This window comes from Mustela erminea, chromosome 13 (assembly GCF_009829155.1).
Source record: "Mustela erminea isolate mMusErm1 chromosome 13, mMusErm1.Pri, whole genome shotgun sequence".
NCBI classification, from domain to species: Eukaryota; Metazoa; Chordata; class Mammalia; order Carnivora; family Mustelidae; genus Mustela; species Mustela erminea.
In genome coordinates, this window is record NC_045626.1 from 85,470,515 (window position 1) to 85,482,923 (window position 12,409).

At 42.1% G+C, this 12,409-nt stretch overlaps 1 long non-coding RNA gene and 1 pseudogene across 1 annotated transcript in view; one reads left to right on the forward strand and one right to left on the reverse strand.

Annotated features, from left to right (window-relative positions):
- The window catches only part of LOC116571968, a 43,095-nt gene that overhangs the window by 12,040 nt on the left and 18,646 nt on the right, over positions 1–12,409 (forward strand). The window contains exon 3 of the long non-coding RNA XR_004278066.1: positions 1,276–1,357. This is a non-coding gene — a long non-coding RNA (uncharacterized LOC116571968). The remainder of the gene's footprint in view (positions 1–1,275; positions 1,358–12,409) is intronic.
- On the reverse strand, positions 2,708–2,850 carry LOC116572584 (annotated as a pseudogene).

Below are 12,409 nucleotides of genomic sequence, written 5' to 3' on the forward strand. Positions count from 1 at the left end.
CTGTGGATCTCAGCCACACTGTGGGTACACTGCTAGGTTCCTCTTCCAGTGGCCGCCAGAAACCCGGGAGGGAGAGCCTGCAGGGCCCAGTTCCTGGAGCCCCCGTGTTCCCTCCTAATTCTCCTTCTCAGGCTGGGCCGGGTAGGATAACAGGTCAGCGGTGGCCCAGGGTGGCTCTCTCTTCTCTTTGCTTCCAAGTTGCCACCTTCTGTCCAACTGAGCTGGGAGCTGGGTGGGTCCTAGAGACCTTGCTCCTGGTGCCTTCTCTTCAGAGGGGCCCTTAAGACCCATCCTCCACTGGGCCCTGGTATGCAGAGAGGAGGGAACCTGGCAGGCTCCAGGCTGCCATTCACGGAAAGGCCTGCTTGTAAGGTTGAAGCCTTGGCTGGTCCTGAGAAACTCGGATTTCAGGACTCTCATCTGCAATGAAATTAAAGGAGAAAGAATTTTAAAAATTCCTTTGTATTTCCTAGCTATTGTATTTAGATGTATGGTTAACATTGATGTCAAATGTCATATGCCTATAATTTAATAAGTGCCAGAGGGATCGTCCCCATCAAAGAGATGTAACTTTCCTTGGAATTTGAAATCTTTTTCTTTTTTTTTTTAAAGATTTTATTTATTTATTTGACAGACAGAGATCACAAGCAAGCAGAGAGAGAAGGGGCAGGCTCCCTGATGAGCAGAGAGCCCAATGCGGGGCTCGATCCCAGGACCCTGAGATCATGACCTGGGCTGAAGGCAGAGGCCTAACCCACTGAGCCACCCAGGCACCCGTGAAATCTTTTGAGTATTGAAACCAGAGCAATCTTCTGTAACTAGATTCTTACCATGATTTTTGCCTTTTGGAGCTTCTGGGGTTGGGGGAAGGGGAAAGACCACTGAGAAGGAGAAGCAGTCTCCAAATGGAGATACACCTTTGAGGCTTGAAAAAGCAGTTTGTTTCGTTGCTAATGAGCTCTCGTGAAATTGCCTGTGTGACTGTTAAAGGCATAGTTTGGAGGACATCCACTTGGGCTCTAAGACCAACATGACACAAAGGGTTAGGAAAGCTGTCTCGCTTGGCTGCAACAGAAGAAAAGCCAGAGCCTTTCCCCCCTCAGCTTTAGGGAGGTCTAACAAAAATTGCCTTGATGATAATCAAGGTATACAATGTGATATTTTGATAAACAGTATAGGCACTGTGCAAGGTTTGCCACAGTCAAGCCAACGAGTGTATCCATCATCTTACACGTTACCTTTTGGCCACTGACTTTTGGAATCCGGCATTCACAGATCCCAGATGCCTGGCTCCGCCTCCAAGCTGACATCTGCTGCTGTTTCAGCCCCATCGCAAGCTGCGTGGAGCTAAAATCAGGTAAAATCACTGCATCTGAGGAGCTGGGCAGATTTGGGACACCCCCCTGTGCAGCAGATTCTGTGAAAACATTAGGGATGCTGCTGGACCGTCTGGTTGTTGCAGGTGTCCACGATGAAAAGCTTTCTTTCTTTTTTAAGATTTTATTTATTTATTTGACAGACAGAGATCACAAGTAGGCAGAGAGGCAGGCAGAGAGAGAGGGAGGAAGCAGGCTCCCCACTGAGCAGAGAGCCCAATGCGGGGCTCGATCCCAGGATCCTGGGATCAGGACCTGAGCCAAAGGCAGAGGCTTTAACCCACTGAGCCACCCAGGCCCCCCGAAAGGTTTGATGGCACAAGTTAAAACCCAGCTGCTCATTGTCTGTTTCTGGTGCAGACTCGTTGCCTTCCTAACTGTGATTCCTGCCCAAAGCAGTGGGTTGGGTGAGGGCATGTCACAAGGACTGTGACCCTCCCCCCAACTCCTGATGGACGGAGGACATCCCATGGCTGTGGATTGCTGCATTTGATTTTTCCTTTAGCTGCAATTTCCATCGGTAGACGGATAGACTGATTCTTCCTTCCTCACTTTCTCTTGGTACACACCTTAGTGGGGCCATCTGCTAAGTGCAGCTGTCCCCCCGAAAGACATTATCTTTTCCAGGGGCCTCACTAGATCCGTGGTCAGAGTGGAAGGGGTAGAGAGTTATAGAAACCCATTTTGAACACTTTTGAAAAAGCAGGATTTTGCCTTATTTCCTGAACCTAAGGAGTCTTTCCAGATATAAATATATATATGGATATATATTTATATAAAACATTCTTATAAATATTTTATATAAATATATATCCAGATATATTTATTATATATAATATATATTTATATATAAGTATATAAATATTATATATAATATATAATAATATATTATTATATATTAATATATAAATATACAAAAGTTATATATAATGTATATTTATTTTATCTGGATATATATTCATTATCTATTTATTTTTATAAATATTTATTTTATAATTTATAAATATTAATTTTTATAAATATTTATTATTTATATAATTTATTATTATAAAGATATAAAAATTTATAGAATAAATTTTTTTTTTCCTTCAAAAATACTTTTGTCCTTCTTGTGTGGAACCCTTCCCGACAAAGGTCTGGGTGAGGGTAGGGAGTGACTGAAAATGAATTAAAGTTTTAGTTACTGAATGGGACATACTGGTTTTTTAAAAAAGATTTATTTATTTATTAGTGAGAGAGAGAGAGAGAGAGAGCGTGAGCAGGAGGGGCAGACAGAGGGGGAGAGGGAGAAGATCTCAAGCAGACTCCATACCAAGCACAGAGCCCAACATGGAGCTTGATCCCAGGACCCTGATACGGTGACCCAAGGGGAAACCTAGAGTCAGAGAACTCAAATGACTGTGCCACTCAGCCTCCCAATAATGACTTTTTTTTTTTTAAACACTTGATCTTAGCCAAAAGGCCAAGAAGCGATTTTTTTTTTTTTAAACACTAGAGAAAAACAAAACCCCTGTACTAGGATGCTCATGGGAGGAGAGGAGAGAGCGTTACTGATCTTGGTTTTTCAGAACTGTTCTGGAAGCTTTCTTTCTTTCTGAAGGGAACTCCCCTTGCTGCCTTCCCACACAGCGTCTAGCTTTGAATTTAGATTCTGCGTCCAAGAGCCCACCTGACAGCAAGGTGTGGCCTAGATACTGCACTTTCCACGATTTGTGGGTTTCCCTGCCCCTGGCTAAGTCCGAGATCCCTGCGGGGTGTAACTGAGCTCATCTCTCCCTGCTGTATGGGTCCCTAGTGATCATATTCTGCTTTCAAGATGCTTGGCAAAGGGCGAAGGGAGCGTGCAGAAGAGAGTTAGCCTAGTAGTTCTAGAAAGGCCTGCTTCTAAGTTTGGCCCTTGGCTAAGATCTGAACATGTGGATTGGGGGAAAGTTCCAGTGTTTCCCTGGATGGCTATAACAGGGCTCGTTAAGACTTCTTTTTTTTTTTTTTTTTAAGATTTTATTTATTTATTTGACAGAGAGATCACAAGTAGGCAGAAAGGCAGGCAGAGAGAGAGGCGGAAGCAGACTCTCCGATAAGCAGAGAGCCCGATGCGGGGCTCGATCCCAGGACTCTGAGATCACGACCTGAGCTGAAGGCAGAGGCTTTAACCCACTGAGCCACCCAGGTGCCCCTCGTTAAGACTTCTTATGAACATCTGTAATCAGCCTGTTGACAAAGTGGGAACCTTGGGAAACTGTATCCTTCTGTCTTAACCAAGAGGAGAGTTATACCCTGGTCTCTAAAGGTGAAACCTCAAGAAACAGAAGTTGTAGAATTGTATTTAAGTGACGAAGAGAAGGAATTGCAACCTAACTAAAATGTGTTTTGTGGAAGCAGGGAGTGGAAGGGGGCACCGTGAGACGTCAGCGGGTAGGTGAGCTCGGAAAACAAACCAGGAGCCCCCAACAGGTGTGGCCTCTAAGAAGAGAGAGGAGGTTCATAGGAGCCCCGAGGGAGACGAGTTTTGTTTTCCTTTTAAGATTTTTATTCATTTATTTGAGAGAGAGCACGAGTCAGAGGGAGATCATGAGCAAGGGGAAGGGGCAGAGGGAGAAGCAGGCTCCCAGCTAAGCAGGGACTCAGTACCAGGACTCTGGGACCATGACCTGGGCCAAAGGCAGAGACTTAACCCACTGAGCCACCCAGGCACCCACCAGTTTATTTCTTAAAGCCGTTTTAGAGGACAATGATTATAGGAGTCACAGTGAGAGTTTCTGGGGTACTGGAAATGTTCTGGATTTGGGTGCTTGTTACCAAGTGTGTTCACTTTGTCAGAATTAATTGAGGTGTGTGTAGATTCAAATGTACTTTAAATTTCAATTAAAAACCTATTTATTTTTGGTGGGGTGCCTGGGTAGCTCAGTCAGCTGAGTGTCCAACTCTTGGTTTTGGCTTGGGTCATGATCTCATGAGTTGTGGGGTTGAGGCCTGCGTTGGGCTCTGTGATCAGTGGGGAGTCTGCTTGAAGATTCTCTCTCTCCCTCTGCCCCTCCCCACTCACATGCATGTGCTCCCTTTCTCTCTCTCTCTCTCTCAACTAAATAAATAAATCTGTTTTTAAAAAAAGATTTATTCTTTTATTGTGGTACACTACACACAACATAAAATTTACCACTAGGGACTTTTTTTTTTTTTTTTTGATAGACAGAGAGAGATCACAAGTAGGCAGAGAGGCAGGCAGAGAGAGGAGGAAGCAGGCTCCCCGCTGAGCAGAGAGCCCGACGTGGGGCTCGATCCCAGGACCCTGAGATCATGACCCGAGCCGAAGGCAGAGGCTTAAACCACTGAGCCACCCAGGCGCCCCACCACTAGGGACTTTTAGTGCGTTCACAGTGTTGCACAATCTGTATCTGCTTCCAGAACATTCCTATCACCTTCCAAAAAAATCTCACAACCCTTAGCTGTCACTCTTCAGTTCTCCTGTCCTCCTAGCCTTGGCAACCACTAATTTGCTTTCTGTCTGTAGATGTGCCTTTTCTGGACCTTTCACGGAAACGGAGTCATGCCCCAGGTGGTTGAGTGTCTGGCTTCCTTCACTTAGAGTGATGTCAAAGTTCATCCTTGTTGAAGCAGGTTTCATTTCCCTTCATGGCTCCATATTCCATCAAACACATATACCACATGTTACTTATCTGTCACTCTCAGTTGCTGGGCCATTTCCCACTTCTTGGCTATTACGAAGAAGGCTGCCATGGATGATGGTGCCCAAGTCTTTCCCTTGGGTGAACTCCTTGGAGTGGAATTACTGGGTCATAATGTAACTCTCATTAACATTTAGAGTTACTGCCAAACTGGTTTCCACAGTGGCAGTGCCACTTACATTCCTACCAGAAAGCAGGAGGGCTGCTTGCTTGTTCTTCCCAACCTCACCAACGGCTGTTGGCTACCGTTTTGACTCAAGCCCTTCCAGCTCTCCCGGAACGGATGCTTCATCGTGGTTTTGATTTGCATTTGCCTAATGGCTAATGACTTTCATTTTTATGTGCTTATTGCCAATTTACATATCTTCTTTGGAGAAATCTCTATGCATATCCTTTGCCTATTTTTAAATTGTATTACATACCTTTTTATTCTTTCTTTATTTATTTAAAAAATTTTATTTATTTATTTGACAAACAGAGATCTCAGGTAGGCAGAGAGACAGGCAGAGAGAGAGGAGGAAGCAGATTCCCCAATGAGCAAAGAGCCCGACGCAGGGCTTGATCCCAAGACCCCGGGATCTTGACTGGAGCCGAAAGCAGAGGCTTCAACCCACTGAGCCACTCAGGCGCCCCTATTCTTTTTTTTTTTTTTTAATTCTATTTTTTTTTTTTATTTGACAGAAATCACAAGTAGACAGAGAGGCAGGCAGAGAGAGAGAGAGGGAAGCAGGCTCCCTGCTGAGCAGAGAGCCCGATGCGGGACTCGATCCCAGGACCCTGAGATCATGACCTGAGCCGAAGGCAGCGGCTTAACCCACTGAGCCACCCAGGCGCCCCTTAATTCTATTTAATTATGAGAGAGAGAGAGTTAGAGAGAGAGAGAAAGCATGAGTGGGGGGAGGGGCAGAGGGAGAGGGTGAGAGAGAAGCAGACTCCCCACTGAGCAAGGAGCCTGATGTGGGACTTGATCCCAGGACCCTGAGATCATGACCTGAGCCGAAGGCAGACGCTTAACCCACTGAGCCAGATAGATGATTTGGAGTATTAGTTACCATTTTGTGGGTTCTCATTTCACTTTCTTGATGGTATCATTTGCAGCACAAAAGTTGTAATTTATTTTATTTTATTTTCCTTTTTAAAAATTTAAATGCAATTAATTAGTATATAATGATTATTGGTGTCAGAGGTAGAAGTCAGTGATTCATCAGTCTTATGTAATACCCAGTGCTTGGGCCCTCCTTAATGCCCATCACCCACTTACCCCATCACCCCACCCCTCCTCTTCAGCAGCCCTCAGTTTGTTTCCTATGATTCAGGGTCTCTTATGGTTTTTCTCTCTCTCTGATTTCATCTTATGGTACTCTGTTTTGTGTCTCAAATTTCCTATATGAGTGAGATCGTATCATTGTCTTTCTCTGACTAACTTATTTCTTTCAGCATAATACCCTCTAGTTCCATACATGCTGTTGCAAATGGCAAGATTTCATTTTTTGATGGCTGAGTAGTATTCCATTGTGTATATGGACTACATCTTCTTTATCCATGTCATCTGTCGATGGACATCTGGATTCTTTCCATAGTTTGGCTATTGTGGACATTGCTGCTATAAACATTTGGGTGCATGTGCCCCTTCAGATCACTACATTTGTATCTTTGGGATAAATACACAGTAGTGCAATTGCAGGATTGTAGGGTAGCTCTATTTTTAACTGTTTGAGGAAACTCCATGCTGTTTTCCAGAGTGGCTGCACCAGTTGCATTCCCACAACATTGTTAGAGGATTCCCCTTTCTCTGAATCTTCGCCAACATCTATCATTTCCTGACTTGTTAATTTTAACCATTTTGACTGGTGTGAGATGGTATCTCATTGTGGTTTTGATTTGTATTTCCCTGATGCTAAGTGATGTTAAGCATTTTTTTCATGTATCTGTTGCCATTTGTATGTCTTTGGAGAAATGTCTGTTCATGTCCTCTGCCCATTTCTTGATTGGATTATTTGTTTTTCAGCTGTTGAGCTTGGCAAGTTCTTTATAGATTTTGGATACTAACCCTTGGTCTGGTATGTCATTTGCAAATATCTTTTTCCATTCTGTTGGTTGTCTTTTACTTTTGACAACTGTCTCCTTTGCTGTGCAAAAGCATTTTATCTTGATGAAGTCCCAATAGTTTATTTTTACATTTGTTTCCCTTGCCTTTGGAGATGTTTCTAGCAAGAAGTTGCTGTGGCTGAGGTCACAGAGTTTGCTACTTGTGTTCTTTTCTAGGCTTTTTTTTTTTTTTTTTAAAGATTTTATTTAGAGAGCACAAGAAGGGGGAGTGGCAGGCAGAGAAGGCAGAGGAAGAAGCAGGCTTTCCACTGGGCGAGGAACTCAATGTGGGACTTGATCCCTGGCCCTGGGATCAGGACCTGAGCCAAAGGCAGACGCTTAACCAACTGAGCCACCCAGGTATCCCTCCTCTAGGATTTTGGTGGATTCCTATTTCACATTTAGGTCTTTCATCCATTTTGAGTCTATTTTTGCGTATGGTATAAGGAAATTGTCCATTATCCTTCTTCTACATGTGGCTGTCCAATTTTCCCAACACCATTTATTGAAGAGACTTTTTTTCCATTGGCTAATCTTTCCTGCTTTGTCAAAGATTAGTTGATCATAGAGCTGAGGGTCCATTTCTGGGTTCTGTATTCTGTTCCACTGATCTATGTGCCTGTTTTTGGGCCAGTGCCATATTGTCTTGATGATTACAGCTTTGGAACTTGAAGTCTGGAATTGTGATGCGTCCAGCTTTTTCTTTTTCAACATTCCTTTAGGGTCTTTTATGGTTCCAGACAATTTTAGGATTATTTGTTCCAGCTCTGTGAAAAAAGTTGATGGTATTTTTATAGGGATTGCATTAACCATATAGATTGCTCTAGGTAGCGTAGACATTTTCACAATTATTTTTTCTTCCAATCCATGAACATGGAATGATTTTCTTTTTTTAATTTTTAATTTTTTGTTAACATATAATGTATTATTAGCCCCAGGGGTACAGGTATGTGAATCACCAGGTTTATATACTTCACAGCACTCACCATAGCACACACCCTCCCCAACGTCCATAACCCAACCACCCTCTCCATACCCCTCTTCCCAGCAACCCTCAGTTTGTTTTGTGAGATTAAGAGTCTCTTGTGGTTTGTCTCCCTCCTGATCCCATCTTGTTTCATTTTTTTCCCTCCCGAACCCCCGACCCCCCCAACATTGCCTCTTAAATTCCTCCCATCAGGGAGATCATATGATAATTGTCTTTCTCTGATTGACTTATTTCACTCAGCATAATACCCTCTAGTTCCATCCATGTCATTGCAAATGGCAAGATTTCATTTCTTTTAATGGCTGCATAGTATTCCATTGTATATATATACCGCATCTTCTTTATCCCTTCATCTGTTGATGGACATCTGGGCTCTTTCCATAGTTTGGCTATTGTGGACATTGCTGCTATAAACATTTGGGTGCATGTGCCCCTTCAGATCACTACATTTGTATCTTTAGAGTAAAGACCCAGTAGTGTGATTGCTGGGTTGTAGGTTAGGTCTATTTTCAACTTTTTGAGGAATTTCTGTGCTGTTTTCCAGAGTGGCTACATCAGTTTGCATTCCCACCAACAGTGTAGGAGGGATGGAACAATTTTCTATTTATTGGCGTCAGCTTCAGTTTCTTTCATGAATGTTCTATAGTTTTCTGAGTACAGATCCTTTGCCTCTTTGGTTAGGTTTATTCCTGGGTGTCTTATGGTTTTGGAGGCAATTGTAAATGGGATCAACTCCTTAATTTCTCTTTCTTCTGTCTCACTGTTAGTGTATAGAAATGCAGCTTATTTTTCTGTGTTGATTTTATATCCCAACACTCTGCTGAATTCCTGTATGAGTTCTATTGGATGGAATCTTTTGGGTTTTCCACGTAAAGCATCATGTGATCGGCAAAGAATGAGTCTGACTTCCTCTTTAACTGATTCAGATGTCTTATTTCTTGTTGTTGTCTGATTTTTGAAGCTAGGACTTCCAGTACTGTGCTGAACAGTAGTGGTGACAGTGGACATCCCTGTCATATTCCTGACCTTAGGGGAAAAGCTCTCAGTTCTTCCCACTGAGAATGATATTTGCTATGGGCTTTTTGTATATGGCTTTTATGATATTGAGGTATGTTCCCTCTCTCCCTACACTGTGAAGAGTTTTAATCAAGAAAGGATGTTGTACTTTGTCAAATGCTTTTTCTGCATCTATTAAGAGGATCATATGGTTCTTGTTCTTTCTTTTATGTAGTGAATCACATTGATTGAGTTGCGGATGTTGAATCACCCTTATAGCCCAGGAATAAATCCCACTTGGTCTTGGTGAATAATCCTTTTAATGTACTGCTGGATCCTATTGGCTAGTATTTTGGTGAGAATTTTGGCATTCATGTTTGTCAGGGATATTGGTCTGTAATTCTCCTTTTTGGTTGGGGTCTTTGTCTGTTTTGGGGATCAAAGTAATACTGACCTCATAGAAAGAGTTTGGAAGTTTTTCTTCCTTTTCTGTTTTTTGAAACAACTTCAGAAGAATAGGTATTAATTTTCTTTTTTTTTTTTTTTAAAGATTTAATTTATTTATTTGACAGAGAGAAATCACAAGTAGATGGAGAGGCAGGCAGAGAGAGAGAGAGAGGGAAGCAGGCTCCCCGCTGAGCAGAGAGCCCGATGCGGGACTCGATCCCAGGACCCTGAGATCATGACCTGAGCCGAAAGCAGCGGCTTAACCCACTGAGCCACCCAGGCGCCCAGGTATTAATTTTCTTTAAATATCTGTTAGAATTCCCCTGGGAAGCCATCCAGCCCTGGACTTTTGTTTGTTTGGAGAATTTTGATTACTGCTTCAATTTCCTTGCTAGTTACGGGTCTGTTCAGATTTTATATATCTTCCTATTTTAGTTTTGGTAGTTTATATGTCTCTAGGAATGCATCCATTTCTTCCAGATTGCCTAATTTGTTGGCAGATAGTTGCTCAGAATATGTTCTTATAATTATTTGTATTTCCTCAGTGTTGGTTGCCATCTCCCCTCTTTCATTTGTGATTCATTTGGGTCCTTTTTCTTTTCTTTTTGATAATTCTGGCCAGGGTTTTATCAATCTTGTTAATTCTTTCAAAGACCTAGCTCCTAGTTTCATTGATCTGTTCTACTGTTGTTTTAGTTTCTATTTCATTGATTTCTGCTCTGATTTTAATATTTCTCTTCTCCTGCTGGGTTTAGGCTTTATTTGCTGTTCTATCTCCAGTTCCTTTAGATGTAAGGTTAGGTTGTGTTTTTGAGACCTTTTTCGTTTCTTTTTTTTTTTTTTTTAAAGATTTTTATTTATTTGTTAGAGAGAGAGAGAGAGAGATACAGAGCGCAAGCACAGGCAGACAGAGTGGCAGGCTAGAGGCAGAGGGAGAAGCAGGCTCCCTGCCGAGGAAGGAGCCCGATGTGGGACTCGATCCCAGGACGCTGGGATCATGACCTGAGCCGAAGGCAGCCGCTTAACCAGCTGAGCCACCCAGGCGTCCCAAGACCTTTTTCGTTTCTTGAGAAAGTCTTGTATTACTAATACTTCCCTCTTAGGACCACCTTTGCTATATCCCAAAGGCTTTGAACAGTTGTGTTTTCACTTGTTTCCATAAATTTAATTCTTTAATTTCCTGGTTGACCCATTCATTCTTTAGTAGGCTGTTCTTTAATCTCCATGTATTTGAATTCTTTCCAAATTTCCTCTTGTTATTGAGTTCCAGTTTCAAAGCATTGTTGTCCAAAAATATGCAGGGATTGATCCCAGTCCTTTGGTACTAGTGGAGATCTGATTTGTGACCCAGTATGTGATCTATTCTGGAGGATGTTCCATGTGCACTCAAGAAGGATCTGTATTTTGTTACTTTGGGATGGAACACTCTGAAAATATCTGTGAAGTCCATCTGGTTCGGTGTTTCATTCAAAGCCCTTATTTCTTTGTTGATCTTCTACTTAGATGACTGTCCATTGCAGCGAATGGGGTATTAAAGTCCCTTACTATTATTTTATTGTTATCAATGTATTTCTTTAATTTTTTAATTAATTGACTTATATAATTGGCTGCTCCCATGTAAGGGGCATAAAATTTACAATTGTTAGATCTTCTTGTTGACTAGACACTTTAATTATTTTATAGTGTCCTTCCTCATCTCTTATTACAGTCTTTGGTTTAGAATCTAATTTGCCTGTTACAAGGATTGCTACCCCAGCTGTTTTTTGATGTCCATTAGCATGATTAGTGGTTTTCCACCCCCTCACTTTCAATCTGGAGGTTACTTTGGGTCTCAAATGAGTCTTTTGCAGACAGCATATTGTTGGGTCTTGTTTTTTAATCTAGTCTGATATCCTGTGTCTTTTGATTGGGACATTTAACCCATTTACATTCAGAGTAACTACTGAAAGATACAAATGTACTGCCATCGTATTACCTGTAAAATAATTGTTTCTGTATATTGTCTCTATTGCTTTCTGGTCTTTGTTACTTTTGTCTTTCTTTCTGTTCAATGGGTCCCCTTTTAATATTTCTTTTTTTTAAAGATTTTATTTATTTATTTGACAGAGAGAGATCACAAGTAGGCAGAGAGGGAGGCAGAGAGAGGGGAGGAAGCAGGCTCCCTACTGAGCAGAGGGCCCGATGTGGGCTCCATCCCAGGACTCTGAGATCATGACCTGAGCGAAGGCAGAGGCTTAACCCACTGAGCCACCCAGGCGCCCCCCTTTTACTATTTCTTATAGGGCTGGTTTGGTGATCACAAATTCTTTTAGTTTCTGTTTGTCCTGGAAGCTTTTTATCTCCCCTTCTATTTCGAATAACATCCTAGCTTGATAAAAGTATTCTTGGCTGTGTATTTTTCTCATTTAGCATTCTGGGTATATCATGGCAGTCTTTTCTGGTCTGCCAGGTCTCTGTGGATGGGTCTGCTGCCAGTCTGATTTTCTACCGTTGTAGGTTACAGATCTCATCCCAAGCTGCTTTCAGGATTTTCTCTTTGTCTGAGATTTGCAAGTTTCACTATTATATGTTGGGGTGTTGACCTATTTTTATTGATTGTTGGGCAGGGTTCTCTGTGCCTCCTGGACTTGGATTCCTGTTTTCTTCCTCAGAATAGGGAGGTTCTCTGCATACTTCGCTTCAGTGTACCTTCTCCCCTCCCTCTCTCTTTCTTTTTCTTCTGGGATACCAATTATTCTAGTATTGTTTCGCTATATTGTATCACTTATCTTTCAAATTCTATCCTCATGATCCAGTAGTTGCTTATCTCTCTTTTTCTCAGCTTCTTT